Genomic DNA, 22,127 nt, shown 5'->3' on the forward strand with positions numbered 1-22,127 from the left:
TGATCACTTATTCAACATGGAGGTCATGGTAAGGAAGCTGGATTTCATTCTAGATAAAATGGAGAGCAACTGAAAGATTTTCAACAGGAGAGCAGGTAATCCATTTTGTGATTTTAAAGGTACATTTTCAAGGCTGTATGAAGAATGGTTGGAGAGGGCTGGAAGAAACTATAAGATTAGTAATGAAGGACTCACAGTATGCAGTGATGGTGGCTTGGACTAGAGCTCTGGTAGCAGAGGCAATGATTGTTCTATTTGAGACACAGTTGCAGTGTAGAGTAGATGGTTGAGTTGTATGTTGGGGATAAGGAAAATGAAGGAATAAAGGATTACTATTTAGTTTTTGAATTGGACAAGACTGAGTAGTAGTAGGTCATAGCAGGTTTTAGGAGAAATAATAATAAGTGCTTGGGACATATAAATTTCAAAGTTTGAAATGTTTGTGATTATATAGAGAGATAGGTAGATAGATATAGTACATAGTAGCATATATTACATATACATAAATCTGTGTGTCATGTGTAAGATATTCTATGTACATACAGAATATTATATACTATATGTATATACTATAATTATATATATCCAACATATGATATACTATATATATTACATAGCTGGATAGCCTAGAAAAACGTGAAAATTCCAGAGCAGAAACATAACTTTGGAATTTATATTATATTAGCATGTAAATATGGTATTTTTTTCTGTGTGGATAGGGGGTGTCATTCACCTAGAAAGTGAATAGAGTGAGGAGAAGGCGCCTAGTCTGAGCCCTGAGGTGTCCTCATTCACAGTTCACAAAGTTCCTCCAATCCCGGCAGGCTGGTTTCTGTTCTTGCCAAGTCCCTGAACTAATTCTCCTGAGGGTTGCCAGTGACCCAGTTATTTCCCAGTCTGCTTGAGATATCTTCTGCTCCTTCTCTTCCCTCATCCCTGAGGCATTTGACTGTGTTAACCACTTTTTTCTTGAAACTCTATCCTATGTTAGCTTTGTGATATTGTTCTATCTTGACTTTCCTTGTGTAATACTTCTTTGAGATTCTTTTAGTCTCTCTTACCCCTTGGATATTGATGCTCCTCAAGTCCTTTACTTAAAATTCTGCTCTTCTAATTCCAATTCTGAGTGACTTTATCTAAAACACTGATGTAGTGATTTCTAAACTGGCCACCAAATTTGTGTCTCAAAATCTGCACATCTTAGCTGTGCACTAGACCTTCCTCTTACATGTTCCACAGACTGATTTCATTAAGCCCAATACTGATTCTCCTTTCCTTCAACATTTTGCTTTCACTTTTATTCCTTATTTTGGTGTCATCTTCTTCACTAATTCTCATTTCATATGAACACATCATATATGAATCTTCCTTTCCCTTCATCACATGCATAAATCAATCAGAAGTCCTATGCACATTTTCCTTTAATTCCTACATACTATGGGTAACATTTGGCTCATGAGTCTTCTTGTTTTTTGTTTTTTTTTTTTCCATCCTTTGCCCAGTAAGGCCTTTCAATAACTCCCCCTTTGTATTATTGCCTGAGGGATATTTCTGAAATGCTAATTGATCACATTATTATCTTACTAAATGCCTCAAGTGTGTCATCGGGGCTTTGAGAACAAAACAGGATAGTACTTGTACTTCCTTATGAATAGCTTCTGCATTATTTTCTATTTTAATTTATCCTTATCTATACTTTCTTCAGATCATACTGAGAAAGAAAAGGAGAAAAAGAGAGAACTTTTTTCCTTTATAATTTCTACTACTAGAGCACTTAATAACATTGAGGGATTGATTAAAGACAGATTTAGGAAACTGATCTTTGTTGGAATTTTCCTCAAGTTACTTCAGTTATGATGGGGAAATACTATTTCCAGCAAAGGTATTTGTTAGAATCCATGAGTAAAATTCCAGGTGCTATAAGAATGAGAAAATAAAACTCAGAATTATATATTATAATTCTAATAATTTATAATTTTATTATAAATATATTTAAAATTATGTATTATAATAAAACTAAGCATATATTAGTTTTCTATTGCTGCTGTAACAAAATTACCAAAAACTTAGTGCTTAAAAACACATATTTATTATCTTATAGTTCTAGAGAACAGAAGTTTGAAATGAGTTTCACTCAGCTAAAATCAAAGTGTCAGGAAGGTTTAGATCCTTGTTGGAGGCTCTAGGGAAATATGTGCTTGCCTGCGTTTTCCAGCATTTAGAGGCTGACCACACTGGTTCTGTTCCACATCATTCTGATACCTACTTCCACAGTCACACCTTCTGTTTGATTCTGGTCCTCCTGTCACTCTCTTATAAGGACCCTTGAGATTATATTAGGGCATCCAGGATTATCCAGGATAATCTATTCATCTCAAGATGCATAACTTAATCATACATACCAAACCCCTTGTGTAACGTAAATTTACTTATTCAGAGGTTCTAGGGTAAGATGTGGACATCTTACCCTAGAACCTGGAAAGGTATTATTTTACCTGCTACAGAGAAATTGCAAGTAGCTGGGAAAAGATGAAAAAGGCTAAAACAGATATATGTTCAAAAATATTTTTGTATTTGTAAATTTTCAATGAAGTTTTTTTTTTTTTTTTCTAAGTTGGTTTGTAAGTTCAAATTAGTATGGAAAATAGAATTTTGGATTCTCCTCTATGAAGTTACAGTAAAGCATTTTCCAAATATTCCAAAGCTACAACATTATCTAGTATTTTTATTTTCTCTGTATTTCTCAAAAGTATTTGACACAAAGGAAAAATCTTACAAAGAAATTTTCTATCATTTTAGTTCTTACCAACATTTTGTGTGTAATTCATTTCTTAAAATTATCTCTCAAGGGAAGAAATTTGCAGATTCTAAATAGTATAATCATGATATTTATGGAGAATAAGCCAAGCTAAAAATAATATTATTTTCTGCCTCCTGCTCTCTGTCTCTCCTTGTTCATTCTTCTATCTTTTGAAAAGGAATTGGAGGTTTTTTCAGGAAATAAAACATTAAAATAACAGTAAAGATGATCTCAGGAAACTAAAATTTCTCCTGAAGAAGAAGACTGGGTCTCTTCGGTATATTTTTATTGCATAACCTAGAGACTAAAGTAGAAGAAAGGATCTAAAAGAAATAAAACACTCATCTAAAGTTAATATTTTCTGTTGGTGGATTTCAATTGTAACATTGTCCTGTATTGTATGAAGAAACCAGATCTTGCAGCATATGGTGACTACAAGACAAATGAAACACAAAACTCAACAAAAAATCATGAGCGAGTAGGTCAAGTTCCACCTATATTTGGAAAGCAAATACAAATGATTTTTCTACCAGAAAGTGGGGTCAGTTGATTTATATTTGTTTATCTATATAGAACACATTTTTCTCCTAATAATGAGGACTAGATTTACATTTCATTATCCTTATTAACTGATAATAAGTAACTTACAGTTGAAAGAATACCCTGTTATCATAAAAATACATGCCATTTAGTTTATTTGTTGCTTGTGTGATTGTGAACAAGCCTGATCATTGATCTCAGGTTCGGTATTTTTTAATAGATGAAAAGGAAGAAAAAGTCAAGTCATTGGAATGCTCAATTCATGACTGTGGCTATTGTTTTGCATTCTGAGGCTTTCAGTTAGTCCATGAGGTCCTGTGATCAGTCTTCTCAATGAATTACTGCTTCATTTTAATGTACTTTTTATAACTACAAATACTTTAAACCAGAAGTGTGCTTCTTTAATTCTAAAGAACATTGTTGTTTAGTAATCAGGAAAAAGTGCAGCTATGACAACCATTTAACTGAACACCTTTCCAACACAGAAGCATAGTACTTGAGGAATTTGATTGATGTAGATGTCATAATGATAGGTGCATTTAAAACACAAAAATCCAAGAATATTTGCTTTTATTAGTTAAGTAAAACAAAGACAAGGTATATTTTACCCTTTACTCAGAAATACTAGTAATATCTACCAAAATTGAGTGATAGAAATGTACTTAGGAAAGAAACCCATTTTCTGCAGTTTGTCAATCAAAATGAATAATCTAAAAGTCTCATTTTCAATTAGATTATTTTAATATTTAACTACCTAAAATGCCCCAATCATATTCTTTAGAAAATGGCTAACCTCGAATACTGCAGTTCTAATCATGACATTTTATTATGATAAAAATGACTTCATTAATTGATGATCATATATCAACCCATAAAATAAGGATGTAAAAAGTTTTCCAGCCTAAGATAGTATAAGAACATTTGAATTGTTTGGTTTTTTTTTCTTTTTTTCAGAAATAAACATTTATAATCCTTTTATTCTTATAAAAATATGTAAGTTTCTTTGTTATAAATTCAACTATATTTTGTAGCCTATGAATTAATTTTTTAAGACCTGAATAGGGTGAGAGTATATTGATATTATTCCATATCCAGCATTAGAATGTAATAAAAATAATAAATATAGTATATTTGTAACGTAATTTTATGAGAGATAGCAAACACTATGGAAGTTTTGGGTTTTTATCCCAGATGTTCCCATTTAGGGCTTTAGATCTATTTTAGAGCATGTAGATTTTTTAAAAAGTGGATTGATGACTTTCCAGATATTTGAAATATGACCTTTTAAAGAAGTCAGTCTTGTTTCTCCTTTATTCTCTGCATCCTTGAAAGAACATTCACAACTTCATAATGAAAATGATATCAAAAGGTCACTATACTGAGGATGAAAAATAGTACATTTAAGCATGGCATGAGAGCTTTATCTTAACTTGAAAGTAACTGTGAAGTGTAAAACATCATCTAAACACAATTGTTGATTTCTGAAGCAAAATGTCTTTTGCTTTATAAAAGTCTTCTTAATAAATATTAATGTTTAAGCTCTAATATAATCAGATAAACTTTTTTGAATATAAATTTAAAGAAATTTTACTGAATCTAGTTGAGTAATTAACTTGTACCTTTCCACCTTTACAGGAGACTATTAAATTGTAGAGGGCCTTAAGTTTCTAAAAAGCATAGAAACTGTAATATTAACTTATTTAAATACAATTTTTGTTAGTCCAATTTGCATTTCTATAAAGGAATACCTAAGGCTAGGTAATATATAAAGAAAAGAGGTTTATATTGGCTCATAGTTCTGCAGACCATACAAGAAGTATACTGCCAGCACCTGCTTTGACTGAGGCTACAGGGAGCTTATAAACATGGCAAAAGGGGAAGAGGGAGCGGGTGTGTCACATGGCAAGAGAGGGAGCAAGAGTGAGCATAGGAGGTCCCAAGCTCTTTTAAACAAGCAGCTCTGGTGTAAAGTAATCTAGTGAGAACTTACTCATTACTGTGAGAATGGCACGAAGCCATTGATGAGGGATCCACCCCCATGACCCAAACACCTCCCACTAGGCCTCCCTCCAACACTGGAGGTCACGTTTCAGCATGAGATTTGGAGGGGCAGATATCAAAACCATATCAACCCATAAATTCTAAACATAAATATGGTTAGTAACATAAACATATAATATTGTTGTACCTGGACAATAAATTCTTATTAAAAGAATATTTGTTTCATTCATTCAGTTGGTTTGTTGAATTGGAAAGGATAGTTCTTCATACCATTTCTTTAATAGCATGCAATCAATTTGGATTGTAATTTTTGATATATTATAATTTATAAAAAGAATAAGCAATTTTACATACAGGGAAGTTTTAAAAAATAATTGTGGCCACCCATTTGAGTTTTATGAAATCATGACACCTTATGAGGTTATGAAATTAAGTAAGATAATATATATTCAATGCTTATGGGATAGTCTTTTCCACATGCTATTTATTCAATAAATAAAGAGGTGCACAATGTATTATCCAAAATTGTAGGGTTAAATGTATTTTGGAGTTCTCAATATTTTAGATTTAGAAGATTAATATCACGTGACATTATTTATTACTTAACACCCCCAGAAGGGCTTAAGGTAGCATCCCATAATCTAACATATTAATATATCTGCAGCAAAGCATATGAATATTTACTCTAACTGGAATCAAGAAAGACTACAAATAGTCTTACTTTATTTCTTGGATGATTTTGTCACCTAATGGGCTTGTGCAAAGTTTAAAAACTCCCTCTGGTTTTCAGAGCTTTTTGGATTTTAGAGTTGCAGATAAGAGGTTTAGGATTGATAATATGAAAGTTACAATAGTGTTGGATTAGGAAAATAAATGTTTATCTATATCAAAGTGTTGAATGCATGATTTTGGAAATAGGGCAAACTAATACTTATTTGATTAAGGATGACTTACCTGACAGCATACCCTGCACAGACTTCAAACAACAATTTTGATAAATGTGCAAAAAAAAAAAAAAAAAAAAACACCAATAGGAGAAGGGGGAAAATAAAGTTTAATATCAGAATAGATTTTCCTATATGTAATTAAAAGTTAGGAATCCATCATATTTAGTTCTAAGCCTTCTCATCTTCTAAGTAGGTTCTTCTTTCAATGTCCATCTCATCTGTCACTTAAGTGTGGATATCATGTAAATTATAATGGCCCATATATCACTTCTGAGTTCTAGACACATATGCCTAGCTACCTATTTCATTTCATCTCCTGGACATCTTCAAGGCTTCAAAGGCTCAATATGTTTAAAACCAAATTCATGATTCTCTACTCTCCCCCAAACACCGGTCATCTCAGTAAAGGACATCATTATCCATTCAGTTACTTAAGCCAGGAACTCAGGTGTCATTCCTTAATCTATTTCTAAACATCTCTTGTATCCATCTATTTGTCTCCACATCATAACTTTACCCTCATCACATGACCCTCATTCAGGTAATGCTTTTTTCTTTCTTGGACTCCCTCATTTACTCTTCAGAATTTATCTGACTAAACTTGTACTTGCCCCTTCCATGTGATAAAGAAAATAAGACATCTTTATCCACCCAAAGGATTGCATGGGCTGGTCCTATTAGCCTCTACAGCCCCCTCAGACCATGCCATAATTTTTCTGCTCCAAATCCATTATCTCATTACAGTGTGTTATTCTCACCTTGCTTCCTTTCACCACAGGATCTTTGCGTATACTGCTCCATCTCTCTGAAATGCTTTTTACTATTCTCTTGATGTAGTTACTTCTTGTTCACCCAACTTGTTCAAGCCCTATCATCCCATCCTCAAGGAAGTGTTCTGTGACCTCTGTGTAGGTAATGTCATTTTCCTATATACTCAAAATCATGTGTATTTCTCCTTCCTATCACTTACAGCACTTAACCATTTATAGTCATTTGTGTCATTAAAATCTGTCTCTTCCACCTGTCCACAAGCTACATGAAGAGAGAGATCATGTTTGACTGTGTCTACCACTGCTGCCCACTCAAGTACCTATTGCATATAGGCATGCATATATTTGTTAAATGAATCAATCAGTGAAATTATTAGCAAGAATTGACTTTCACTTGAATGGCTTGTTCCTGTTTTATCTAGTTTCTGCTTGATTTTATGACACTTTTTACTTTCAAGGGTTTGTCACATTGTGTTATAATTATATGTTTAAATATTTATCTCCCCTAATAGACTGTGAATTCTTTGAAGAGTGGGTTATATCTGTTTTGTTTCATTATATCCCTGGAGTCCATTACAGTAGCATGAAACTTAATATATAGTAGACACTCAAAAATACTTGCAGAATTAATTAATGCTAAACTGTGAACACAGTGTCAAGTATATTTTAAGTGTCATTGCTTACATTTTCTGAATGTTTCACATTAATTTATTTTGGTTATTGATGATGACATTAGTATGTGTATGGCTGTTGTATTGTTTTGAACTAAATGAAGTTGTTAGTCTCTGATGTGATTCTCAATTCAAGTTTGTATCTTAAAAAATTAGTCATACTCTTAAAAAATGGATCAGCCTAGGTTAACCATGATTATTGCTAGTATTTATTTCTTTTAAAAGTATAACATGTTAATTTTACTGAGGCTCTATTAGAAACAAAACAAATCAATCCATGTATAAATGGAGGTATATGAAATTGTAAGGGAAGCTTAGACTTTATAGACCAAATACAAGTTTCATCAAACGTAGGGATTTTACTGCTAGAATACTATTGAATTAGAAAAACTCTGCTTAATAATATTCATGTCTTTTTAAAGTCTTTTAAGTGTGGATCTTTTCTCAAAGACACACCACTGAAATTATCGAAATTCAAATGATTGGGACTGAAGGAATATGTTACAATCACATTTTATATTATTATCCATTAAATAGCTTTGGATTATATAATACTCAGCTGAAATATGCTGACAGTTATTCAGAAACCTAAGTAAAACTTTTGATGAACCGGGCTCTACTTTAGTTCAGTAGTTATATCTCAATCAGACAAGCTCGACTGTATAATTTTAGTTTTAGTCAAGATGAGATTTATGGGTATATCATATCCACAGACTGCTGTGAGGAAAGTAAGATTTGAAGAAATGAGTTATTAATCTTTACTGCAGAACATTAACAAATGTCATATGGCTTTTATGAGTTGGTACCTAGGAGGTAGTAGATTCATAAGCCCCCCAAAATAGATTTCCTTTTATATACCTCTGATACCAAGAACATAATTAATAGTTACCTATTATTCACTTGTGAAGTTTAAGTTTTAGTTCATTTATTAAATTCAATCTTAGTATAAAATTAACAAAATTAAATAAGGGCTGTCATATTATAGTGAATGGAATGATCTGTCTAGCTTTTAGATATATGCATGTGTCTATGTGCATGCATGCAAGTATGTATTTGGTGATGTATGTATTTTTATTTACTATCACCAAGCACTTTCTGGCTGTAAATATTTCTGGTTGTATTCTTGCTGATGGTTTAAACATGCTTATTAGGCAGGTGCCTGTGTCTGCTTTGGTAATTTGATTGGCTAGTCATAATAATAGTGATTTTTAAAATCTTGTTATTGAGATAATTGCTTGTCTGATGTTTGCCATCGCTTTTTAGTTTTGAGTTTCAAAAGACCAGTACCCATCTCCTCCCAGGTTCTTTGCCCTCAGTTTAGATAAGTGGTCTCCAGGTGGGTGGTGACATACAGGTCACAGCCCTGCTTTCTGGAGAGAAATCACTTTCCCTTGGGACTGGCTTTAACAAAGCACAAACTCTCATTAGATGTTTGCTGAGTGAATGTTGAAAGAATTAGCTGAGGGTTTTTACCATTATTGTATGCTTTCTGTATAGAAAGATAACATTTTAAAAGAAGCTTAAATTAATACAAGCCTACATAAAAATGTGAATTACATTTAAAAACATTTGCATGAAGATTTTTGGTATCAAATCTTCATATCAAATATCCACAATATTTGAGGAGATGTGATGCAAGTAGACAACCTTATAAAATAGAGAATCATGGGGTTGATGGCATCCTTCAAAGTTTTTTGGTACAAGTACCCACTTGTTTCTTAAATTTCTTATACAATATGTCATCTCTGCTGTTATTTACTTAGTAGGATCTGAAACACATACAAGAACTAGGTCAAAAGACTACAGTGTAGAACACCAGAAAGTAAATTGGGGGAATAAATCTTGCATCTAGGAGCATAATTTGTAAAACGCTTTATGAAAATAAGCATATCTCAATGTGGGGGCATGTGGACCCTTTCTAGCCAGCATTACTTGGCTGGCCCACATTATTCCACAACTCTTCCCCCTACCAGGAGATTTCAAAATTCAAATGCAAATAGGTAAGTTAATTACATTATTTAACCTTAATTAATTTCTAACTAAATCTTTGGTGATTTGTAGAGTTAAACCTCCTGAGACTGATCCAAACTTGGGGATTTTAAATCAGATACCAAATACCCTAAAATAATCTTTATGTTGATTCACCTGCTATTATCAGAGAGTGGTATCTTACTTTTTCTATGGCCTAGGCTGCTTTCCCATGGATCTCTATCAGTTCTCTCAGCAGTCAGAATGCCTGCATTAATTCCTGTCCAAAATAATTTAGAGAAACATAAAAAGGTAAAGTCATAGATACATACATTTTGTATATGTAATTGTGTTAGTCTGTTTTCATGCTGCTGATAATAATATACCCAACACTGGGCAATTTACAAAAGAAAGAGGTTTAATTGACTTACAGTTCCAGTGGCTGGGGAGACCTCACAATCATGGTGGAAGGTGAAAGGTGTGTCTCACATGGCGGCAAACAAAAGAAGAGAGCTTGTGCAGGGAAATTTTCCCTTATGAAGCCATCAGATCTCATGAGATTTACTATAATGAGAACAGCATGGGAAAGACTTGCCCCCATGATTCAATTTCCTCCCACCAGGTTCCTCCTACAACATGCAGGAATTCAACGTAAGTTTTGGGTGAGGACAGAGCTAAACCATATCATTCTTTCCCTCATCTCTCCCAAATCTCAAGTCTTCATATTTCAAAACCAGTCATGACCTCCCAACAGTCCCCCAAAGTCTTTTTTTTTTTTTTTTTGAGACGGAGTTTCACTCTTGTTACCCAGGCTGGAGTGCAATGGCGCGATCTCGGCTCACCGCAACGTCCGCCTCCTGGGTTCAGGCAATTCTCCTGCCTCAACCTCCTGAGTAGCTGAGATTACAGGCACGCGCCACCATGCCCAGCTAATGTTTTGTAGTTTTAGTAGAGACGGGGTTTCACCATGTTGACCAGGATGGTCTCGATCTCTTGACCTCGTGATCCACCCGCCTCGGCCTCCCAAAGTGCTGGGATTACAGGCTTGAGCCACCGCGCCCGGCCCAAAGTCTTAACTCATTTTAGCATTAACTCAAAAGTCCACAAAGTCTCATCTGAAACAAGCCAAGTCCCTTCTGACTGTAAAATCAAAAGCAAGTTAGTTACTTCCTAGATACAATGGGGGTACAGGCATAGGGTAAATATAGCCATTCCAAATGGGAGAAACTGGCCCCAAAAAAGAGGACTACAGACCCCATATAAGTCTGAAATCCAGCAGGGCAGTCAAATCTTAAATTTCCAAAATGACCTCCTTGACTCCATGTCTTATATCCAAGTCAAACTGATGCAAGAGGTGGATTCCCATGGTATTGGGCAGCTTTGCCCCTGTGGCTTTTGTAGAGTACAGCCTCTCTCCTCACTGCTTTCATGAGGTGATGTTGAGTGTCTGAGGCTTTTCTACGTGCATGGTGCAAGCTGTTGGTGGATCTACCATTCTGGGTCTGGAGGATGGTGGCCCTCTTCTCACAGCTTCACTAGACAGTGGCCCCATAGGGATTCTATATGGGGGCTCTGACCCCACATTTCCCTTCCAAACTGCCCTAGAAGAGGTTCTCTATGAGGGACCTGCCCCTGCAGCAAACTTCCTCCTGGGCATCCAGGCATTTCTACACATCCTTTGAAATCTAGACAGATATTTTCAAACCTCAATTCTTGACTTCTATGCACTGTAGACTCAATACCACATGGAAACTTCCAGGGCTTGGGACTTCTACCCTTTGAAGCAACAGCCCTAGCTATACCTTGGCCCCTTTCAGTCACAGCTGGAGCAGCTGGATCAGCTGGGACACAGGTCACCAAGTTTCTAAGCTGCATACAGCATTGGAAACCTGGGCCTGGCCCACAAAACCATTTTTAACTCCAGACCCTCTGGGCTTGTAATTGGAAGGCTGCCACAAAGGTCTCAGACATGTCCTGGAAAGCTTTTCCCCCTTGTCTTGGTGATTAACCTTCAGCTCCTCATTACTTATGCAAATTTCTGTAACCCACTTGAATTTCTTCTCAGAAAATGGCATTTATTTTTCTATTGCATTGTCAGGTTGCAAATTTTCCAAACTTTTATGCTCTGTTTCTCTTATAAAATTAAATGCCTTTAACAGCACCCAAGTCACATCTTGAATGCTTTGCTGCTTACACATGTCTTCTGCCAGATACCCTAAATCATCTCTCTCAAGTTTAAAGTTCCACAAATCTCTAGGGCAGGGGCAAAATGCCACCAGTCTCTTTGCTAAAACATAACAAGTGTCACCTTTGCTCCAGTTCCCCAAGAGTTTCTCATCTCCGTCTGAGACCACCTCAACCTGGACCTTATAATTCGTATCACTATCAGACTTTTGGTTAAAGCCAATCAACAAGTCCCTAGGAGGTTTCAAACTTTCCCACATTTTCCTATCTTCTTCTGAACCCTCCAAACTGTTCCACCTATGCCTGTCACCCTGTTCCAAAGTCACTTCCACGTTTTTGGGTATCTTTTCAGCAATGCCTTGTTCTATTGGTACCAATTCACTGTATTAGTCCATTTTAATGCTGCTGATAAAGACATACCTGAGACTGGGCAATTTACAAAAGAAAAAGGTTTAATCAACTTATAGTTCCACATGGCTGAGGAGGCCTCACAATCATGACAGAAGGTGAAAGGCATATCTCACATGGCAGCAGAAAAGAGAAAAGAACTTGTGTAGGCAAGCTCCCCTTATGAAACCATCAGATCTCATGAGACTTACTATCATGAGAACAGCATGGGAAAGGCCTGCCCCCATGATTCAATTATCTTTCACCAGGTCCCTCCCACAATACATGGGAATTCAAGATGAGATTTGGGTGGAACACAGCCAAGTCATATCAGTGATGTGATTTTCATTTCCCATTTTTTTTTTTTTTTTTTTTTTTCAACCAGGAGATGGCTTTTTTTCTTCCTTACTAACTACTCTTTTCATTATACTTGTAGGAATTTGTGTGATTCTAATTTTTCTTAAAATTTTGGTTTACTCATTAAACATACTGCTCCTGATTTTCTGGTTAATGAATCTAAGCATTATTTTGTAATACTGGACTTTATTTTTAAGGGAAGTTTTAGAATCATAGCAAAATTAAGCAGAAGGTACCAAGATTTTTCATATACACTCTGCCTGATGCATGCATACCCTTCTCCTTCATCAGTAACCCTCACCAGAGTGGTTCATTTGTTAATAATGACGAACCTACATTGACACTTCACTATCACCCAAAGATCATAGTTTGCATTACATTGTACATTCTATGGGTTTGGACAAATGGGTTTGGACAAATGCATAAGGATATGTATTCCTCATTTTAGTGAACATAGAGTTTTTCATAGTATTCATTTTTTACCATTTTAATGTCCATAGAATCTGTATAGATATTTATTCTTTTATTTTTGATAATAATTTGTGTCCTCTTTCATTTTTAGTTAACTTTCTTAGTTAGCTACAGGCTTATTAATTTTATGTCTTTTCAAAGAATCAAGTTTTAGTTTAGTTGACTTTCCCTATTAATTTCCTATTTTCAACTTTATTGGTTTTAATTATTATTGTTTCTTTTCTTCTACTTACTCTGGATTTGATTTGTTCTCCTTTTTCTTGTTTCCTTAGTTGGAAGCTTAGGTTTTAAATTTTAGATTTTTCTTTTAACATATACATAAAATGTCATAAATGTTTCTCTAAGCACTGCTTTCATTGCAGCACACAAATTTTAGAATGTTGTGTTTTATTTTTGATTAATTCAAAGTATTTAAAAGCTTTCCTTGAGATGTCTTCTTTCATTTGTAAAATGTAGTTGTGTGTGGTTTAATCTTCAAGTATTTTTAGTTTTTTAAAGCTATCATTTTATTGATTTGTAGCTTAACTCAATTATCTGAGTATAGATATTATATGATTTGTTTTTTTTTTAAATTTGTATAGTGTGTTTTATGGTTCAGAATGTGGTCTATCTTGTTGCATGTTCCATGTGAGCTTGAGAAAAATGTGTATCCTGTTGGTGGTGGTAAATAGAATATGTATTAATTATGTCTGTTTGATCGATAACCAAAATATCAATCAAACAGACATAGTGTGTTGTCGAATTTAGTTTGCTAGTATTTTTTTGAGATTTTTGCATCAATGTTCATTGGGGATAGTGGCCTGCAGTGCTCTCTTTTTGATATGTCTTTGTCTGGCTTTGATATCAGGGTAATACTGACCTTGTAGAATGAGTTTGGAAGTTTTCCCTCCTCCTTTATTCTTCAGAATACTTTGAGTAGTATTGGTATTGATTCTTTAAATGTTTGGTAAAATTAAGCAGTGAAGCCATTGGCTTTTTTTTTTTTTTCTAGGAGACTTATTATGGCTTTGATCTTGTTACCTGTTATTTGTTCAGATTTTGGATTTTTTTTCATGGTTCAATCTTAGTACATTGTACATATCTAGGAATTTATCCATTTCTTCCAGCTGTTTCCAATTTATTGGCATATAGTCACTCATATCACAGTAGCCCTAATAATTATTTGAATATCTGTGGTATCTGTTGTAATGTCTCCTTTTTCATCTCTCATTTTATTTATCTGTGTCTTCTCTCTTTTTTTCTTAGTCTGGCTAAAGGTTTGTTGATTTTGTTTATCTTTTCAAGAAAACAACTTTTCATTTTATTGATCTTTTGTATTGTTTCTTTCATTTCAACTTTATTTCTCTTCTGATCTTTATTATTTTTTTGTACTAATTTGGGTTTACTTTCTTTTGCTTTTCTATCTCTAAGATGCATTGTTAGATTGATTGTTTATTTGAAATTTTTCTACTTTTCTCATATAGGTGCTTATACCTACAAAACTTTCCTCTTAGTACTGCTTTTGCAGTATTTCATAAGTTTTGGTATCTTGTGTTTCATTATAGTTTGTTTCAAAACATTTTTAAATTTCCATTTTAATTTCTTAACTGACCCACTGATCACTCAGGAGTTTATTTTTTAATTTCCATGTGTTTGTATAGTTTCCAAGATTCCTTTTGTTACTATTTGTAGTTTTATTTCATTCTGGTCAGAGAAAATACTTGGCATAGTATCAATATTTTTAAATTTTTTAAGACTTATGTGAATTTTTAAGATGTTGTGTGGTCTATCCTTGAGAATGATGAATGTGCAGAGAAGAATGTATATACTGCAGCCATTTAACAAAATGTTCTGTAAATATCTGTTAGGTTCATTTGGTTTTTAGTTCAGATTAAGTCTGATGTTTCTTTATTGATTTTCTGTGTGGATGATCTATTCAATGCTGAAAGTGGGTATTAGAGTCTCTAGCTGTTATTGCACTGGGGTCTCTCTCTCTCTTTAGCTTTAATAATATTTGTTTTATATATCTGGATGCTCCAGTTTGGGGCACATATATATTTATAATTGTTATATCTTGATGACAATATACATGATAAAGTATCATTATATAGTGACCTTCTTTGTCTCTTCTTACGGCTTTTGCCTTGAAATCTACTTTGTCTGATACTAGTATAATGAATCTTGCTATTTTTTTATTTCCATTTGTATGGGATATCTTTTTCAATTCCTTTCTTTTCATTCTATGTGCATCTTTATAGGTAACATGTGTTTCTTGTAGACTACAGATTGTTGCATGTTTTTTTTTTTACCCATTCAGCCACTCTGTTTTTTTTTTTTTTTTTTTATTGAGTTTGGTCCATTTACATTCAGTGATATTATTAATAAAGGAGGAATTACTTTTGCCATTTTTTTTTCACCTTGTTATGTTGTCTTCCTTTTTTCTTTTATTTCCATCTTCTTTTTAGAGAAGGTAGTTTTCTCTGTTGGTAAGTTTTAGTTTCTTTCTTTTTTGTATGTGTGTATCTGTCGGATGTTTTTTTGATTTGAGGTTACCATGAGGTTTGCAAATATCATCTTATAACCCATTATTTTAAACTGATGACAACTTACCACTGATTGCATTAAAATTTTGTTTTCTCTCTCTTCCTCATTTAGGGTCCTTTCTTTATTCTTGACCTTTGGTAATTTGATTATTAAATGTCTTGAGGTTGTCTTCTTTGGGTTAGATTTTTTAGGTGTTCTATAACCTTCTTCTACTTGAATATTGATATATTTCTCTAGGTTTGGGAAGTTCTGTGTTATTATCCATTTCAACTTTCCATGCCTGCCTCTTCCTCTACCTCCTTTTTAAGGCCAGTAACTCTTAGATTTTCCCTTTAAAGGTTATTTTATGGATCCTGTAAACATTCTTAATTCTTTTTATTATTTTTTCTTTTGTCTCCTCTGACCATGTATTTTCAAATATCCTGTCTTCAAGCTCACTAATTCTTTCTTCTGTTTTATGAGTTCTGCTGTTAAGAGACTCTGATGTATTCTTCAATATGCCTGTTACACTTTTAACCTCCAGAATTTTTGCTTGATTCTTTTAAATTATTTCAATCTCTTGTTAAATTTACCTGATAGGATTCTGAATTGCTTCTCTGCTTTATCTTGAATTTCATTAAGTTTTCTCAAACATCTGTTTTGAATTCCCCATGTGAAAGGGTACATATCTCTGTTTCCCCAATATTTGTTCCTGGTGCCTTATTTAGTTTAGTTGGTGAGGTGATATTTTCCTCAAAGGTTTGATGCTTGTGGATGTTCATTGGTGTCTGGGCATTGAAGAGTTAGGTCTTCATTTTATTCTTTGCAGTCTGGGCTGGATTGTTGTACCAGCCTATCTTGGGAAGGCATTCTAGTTATTTAAATGGACTTGGATATTGTAATTGAAGTTCTTGGTCACTGCAGCATTATCTGCATTAGGAGGCAGCCAAAGCTCGGTAACACTGTGGCTCTTGTAGACTTATACAGGTACCACCTTGGTGGTCTTAAGTAGGATCCAGAAGAATTCTCTGTATTGCCTGGCAAGGACTTTTGTTCTCTTCCCTTACCCACTTTTAATCAAATAGAGTCTCTCTCTGTGTGCTGAGCTATCTGGATCTTGGGAAGGGGTGACACAAACAATCCTCTGGCCACCACTAATGGGACTATGCTGTGTCAGACCTGAAGCCAGCACAGCACTGGGTTTTGCCCAAGGCCCATGGTAACCATTGCTAGACTAGTGCTTATGTTTCTCTCAAGGCCTGAATGCCCTACAATCAGCAGGTAGTAAAGTCAGCCAGACTTGTGTCCTTATGCTCAGGGTGGTAAGATCCTACTCCCCATGCTAGCCTAGAGATGCCAGCTGGGAGCCAGGGCCTGGAGTCGAAAACCTTAGGAATCTACCTGGTTCTTTTTTTCTACTGCAGCTGAGCTGGCACCCAATCCACAAGACAAAGTCCTTCCCACTCTTCCTTTTCCTTTTCACATGCTAAGGGGTCTCTCTATAGCTACTACTGCCTCAGGCCTTCAGTGAGTGCTACCTGGTTACTCCCAAAGCTCACTCAAGACCGAAGGTCTCTTCAGTCAACTTGTGGTGAATGCTGCCAGCTCCAGGTCTCTCTCTTTAGGGCAGTGGGCTTCCCTCTGGCCCAGAGAATGCCCAGCAATGCTGTCAGATAGCCAAGTTCTAGAATTGAGGACCCTAGCAGCTCACTTGCTCTACTCCGGTGTGGCTAGTTGTTATTTAACATGCAAGACAAAGTCTCCTTTACTCTTCCTTCTCCTTTTCTCAAGCAGGAGTCTCTCCCCAAACCCGCCATAGTCTCTCCCCAAACCCACCTAAGTCAGCATGTCTCTGAGTCTCACTCAAGGCCCATCACGAGTACTGCAAGGGTACTACTGCTGATTATTCAGGTTCCATGGGCTAATTGGCATTCAAGGAAGTGGGTTCTTTTCTGACCCAGGATGTATCTAGAAATGGCTGTGAGCTAGATTCTGGAATGAGGGCCTCAGCAGGCATTTCACTAGTTCTTATGTCCCCCAAGTCCACTGGTTGTAAGCTAAGCATAGCAACAGGACTTGCTTGGGAATTGCAGCTCTTGTATCCTAAACTGCCTTTCAAGTTTATTCAGAAACCCAGAGAGCTTTAGCCCATGGTGGTGAGGCTGCAAATAACTAAGCTTCTGACCACTGGAATGGACAATTCCCCTCTGGGTAGGGCTGGTCTAAATGCTCCCTCTCTGGGTGCCAGCTGTATTCTGCCCTGTGTTGCTTTCCACTGTGACAGGGCAGCACTGAGTTCCAATGCAAAGTTCTACAATTACTGCACTCTTTCTCCCCAAGAGCACAGATACTCTCTCTGAGCCCTGCCAGGGTTGGAGGAGGGAAGATGTTGGCAACTCAAGACTCTTTCCTACCTTCTCCAGTGCCTCTCTCAGTGATATGAAGTATAAACAAGATACTGTGTTTGCTAACCCAATTTTTGGTTATTATGAAGGTTTTTTTGTGTGTGGATTGTTGTTCAATTTGGTGTTCCTGCATGGAATACAGTTGCTGGAGGTTTCTTCTTGGCCATCTTCCTCCATCTCCTCTGGCAAATATCTTGTAACGACCAAATAATACTCCTAATTTCTCCCTCATGCCACTTGTATAATTGCTGTCATTAATTTTAATTATTACATAAGCATACCTAAACATTTATATAAGTATACATAGTCAAATGCTTTATTATTTTAAATATATTAATATAGATCAACGAAGACTAAGAAAATAAGCAATTTTATTTTAACCTTCATTTATTCTGTTTCTAATGCTCTTTTTCTACCTATGTAGGTCTTAATTTTTGACCTACATTACTTTCTTTCTCTCTAAGGAATTTTTAAAAATATTTCTTGCCAGGCAGGGCTACTAAAAAACAATTTTCCTCAATTTTTGCTTGTCTATGAAAGTCCTTATTTCTCCTTTATCTTTTAAGGGAAATTTCACAAAGTACAGAATTCTAGATTGGTGGGTTGTTTTGGGTTTTTTCTCTCAATATTTAATTCCTCTCTTCTTGCTTGCATGGTTTCTAAGGAAAAGTCAGATATAATTTTTATCTTTTCTTCTCAGGTAAGGTGTTTATTTAGTCTAGATTTTTCCAGAGTTTTTTTTATCTTTGATTTTCTGTACTTCAAATATAAAATGCCCAGGAATAGACTGTTTGTTTTTTTGTTTTATTTTCATTTGGCATTCATTTTGCTTGGTGTTATCTGAGCTTCTTCGATCTTTGGTTTGATGTGTTACATTAACTGAAGAAATTCTAAGTCATTATTGCTTCAAATATTGTTTCTGTTCCTTTCTCCCTTTCTCCTCCCTTGGGTTTTCCCATTGTGCACGTTACACTTTTTGTCATTGTCCCACAGTTCTCTGATATTCTTTATTTATTTATTTATTTTACCTTTTTCTTTTTGCTTTTTAGTTCTGTAGGTTGCTGTTGTGAAATCCTGCATCTCAGAGATCTTTTTCTCCATCATCTTCAATCTATTAATAAACCCATCAAAGGCCTTCTTCATTTCTGTACAGTGTTTTTGACATTTTTTATTCCTTTTTTTTCCCTTGGATTTTCTCTGTTTGCATTGCCCATCTACTCTTGCATGCTGCCTACTTTATCTATCAGCACCCTTAGCATATTGATCATAGTTTTAAAAAAATTCATCCTGGTCTGATAATTTCAACTTCCCTGCTATACCTGGGTCTGGTTAAAATGCTTGTTGTACTTTTTCAAACTGTGTTTTTTAGCCTTTTAATATGTCTTATGGGTTTTTTTGATAGTCAGACAGGATGTACTGGATGTAAAATAATCTATTATAAATAAGCTGTTAGTAATGTGGTGGTAAGGTGTTAGGTAAAGGAAAATATTTTACATATAGGTTAGTTTGCAATAGCAGCATGTTAGGGTAATATTATTAAAATATAATTTTGAGTTCTGAAGATATAATTTACTTATTGTTTTAAAAATCAAAATTTCTCTTCATTTTGATGGTCTTAATCTCTGACAATTCAATCAACCAAATCACAATCTACAGCTGCTCTTGTCTCCTAGCAAAGACTTTGATATTCTGATTATGGTTTATATGCTCTTCTAGTGGATTCCCAAGATATAGTCTAATGACTCATTATTCCATTCATTCACTGAACACATATAAACACATATAAGCTGTGTGTCATTCTCTGGGGTTCATGCAAGAAGCATGGCAGTCGAGCAGCCAACAAGATAAATACAGTCCTTGCCCATGAAGAATTCAGTTTTTACTACCCTGTCTAGACCGTGACCATAGTGTATACTATTTGATGGCAGACACTATGTTAATCTGCCTTCCACCTTCAGTGTACCGCTTAGTGCCCACATATGCTTGATATTCAAAAACTGTTTCTTGAATAAGTGAACAAATGAACAATGGCAACCTATAATTTCATTTACTTTATCCCACAAAATATTGGCACATTCAGTTAAAGAAATTCACTAGATAATTTTATGTCTTTGTAACCTAGGCAATTTTTAAGGTATTTTAAAATTAGTGGTACACAGTTAAACTGGTGTTTTACAACGAGTGATCCCATTGTTCTGATATTAGTTCATGGTTAGTAAAGTCAGAGATTTTTTCTAGGGAGCAGCATAATCACTTTTCATTGAATCTTTCTGTGCTACACTAAGTTTTTTGACTCTTCTGCTTAGTTTTTAGATGTTGTACAGGTAACATCAACAGAGTCCTCACTCTTGCCTGCTAAACTTTTGTAATTCCTTAGAAATAATCAATAATTTAGGTAGCATTAGAGTTAGCCCCATACTATATTGTGTCCTGGATCTGTATAGAGTGGCCTAGAGAGGAGATGGTATTCTTGCTTTGAGAAAAGTATTTGTGACTTCTTTTGCATGAGTAACCTTAGCAACTGTCTCACAACTTCTTGTCTTGTTTCATCTCGATCTTTTATGTTTGAGATTTTCTTTCCTTTGCCCTCTGTATAGGACTATCTCTCCTTCCAGCAGCTGACTTAAAATCACTTTCTCTTTCAATATGTTTTTTAAAACTATTGCTTTTTAATTTCATTGCATGTATTATGGAGCTTTTGCTTTCCATTGTAAACATTTCATTTACAATATTTTGTAAATATTTACTCAGGAACTGATATTGTAATGCTTAGGAAGACAGGCTCTGTATTCCACTTTTTTTTTTCTCACTAGCCGAATGATAATAGGTATGCCATTAAAACTCTCTAAATGTTAGTGGCTTCATCTATATAGCACAATGAGGATCCTAACTAATGATACCTATCTCCTAAGGTTATAACAAGAATGGAATAAAATAATACATGTAAATTATTTGGCACAGTTCCTGGTATCTATTGCTTAATATTATTATCATTATTGTTGTTGCTATAGTTGATATTAATACTGGCCAGTAGATTGTAAACTCCTAGAACCTTGGGATCACATCTATGACTTATTTTGTATTCTTGATATAACGCAAGAGTAAGTGCTTCAGTGAAGGCTTTTGGAATGAAGGGATAAAAACTAAAAAAAGAATTAGTGCATGTTGTGAATTCTGGTTCAACATACTCTTCTTAGAACAAGAGATATTTTCCAGTTGTAGGTATACAATATTCTTTAGCATTCAGTTGCATAGTGTGAATGATCATTCCGATTTGTGAAACTGAAAGTGTTCTTTATAATGTATATTTCATAAATGTATACAGATTAAGAAGGATTAATTTAGAACAGTGGGATAATCTAAATAGCTACCCTAAAAAAATTACCACTGGCATTTTAATGAAATGTTATTTTATAACTTTAAAGCTCATAGCAATATAATTAGTAATATGTGTAATCTTTATTACCAATCTTAATCTTTTTTATATGACTGAAAAATTATTTTATGGTAGTACAATTAAAATAATGCTAAAAATGTCAGCCTAACAGAATTAAACTAAAGTAACTACTGCAATATTGTACCCCAAACTAGCTAATTTGAATGCAAAATACTTTGTACAGGCTATTTATCTGGGCTAATGCATGTTAAGGGATTTATAGAGCAGTTTGTGTAACTGAAATAAAAGAAAAAATAAGCACTGTACAGCAATCTTTACTATTGTTTAACATGAGGGAAATATTAAATAGGTTTATATATAGGCCACTTGAGGAAAATGTATTAGTAGCCCTATCATAGCATAGTAAATATAAAGACAACTGCCAGGCAATACTACGTTCATAGGCTTTTAAAGGACAGATTTGAAATGCTTAAAGTTGTCCCTCACACAAATGATAGTACAATATTAACTATGATAACTAGACTGAAGGTATGCAATTTGGAATGTACGTGGTATATTTTTAAAAAGGGATTTTGCCAGACTGGACAGTTGATTAGTGGACACATGACAAGGGTTAGATTTTTTTCTGAATGCTTTTGTCAATTCATAATAATGACTCTACCACTTTATCATTATTATAAGGGGAAAATATGAAAGGGTTTAAAAATAAGATTAAAAAATAAAATGG

The 22,127-nt window shown here is 34.6% G+C and overlaps 1 protein-coding gene across 6 annotated transcripts in view; it reads left to right on the forward strand.

Annotated features, from left to right (window-relative positions):
• TFEC (transcription factor EC) overlaps positions 1-22,127 on the forward strand; it is a 160,232-nt gene that overhangs the window by 91,663 nt on the left and 46,442 nt on the right. The gene's annotated exons all lie outside the window — the stretch shown is intronic.

Source organism: Sapajus apella, unplaced genomic scaffold (genome assembly GCF_009761245.1).
Source record: "Sapajus apella isolate SASKATOON/1434 unplaced genomic scaffold, GSC_monkey_1.0 scaffold7, whole genome shotgun sequence".
Taxonomy (NCBI): domain Eukaryota; kingdom Metazoa; phylum Chordata; class Mammalia; order Primates; family Cebidae; genus Sapajus; species Sapajus apella.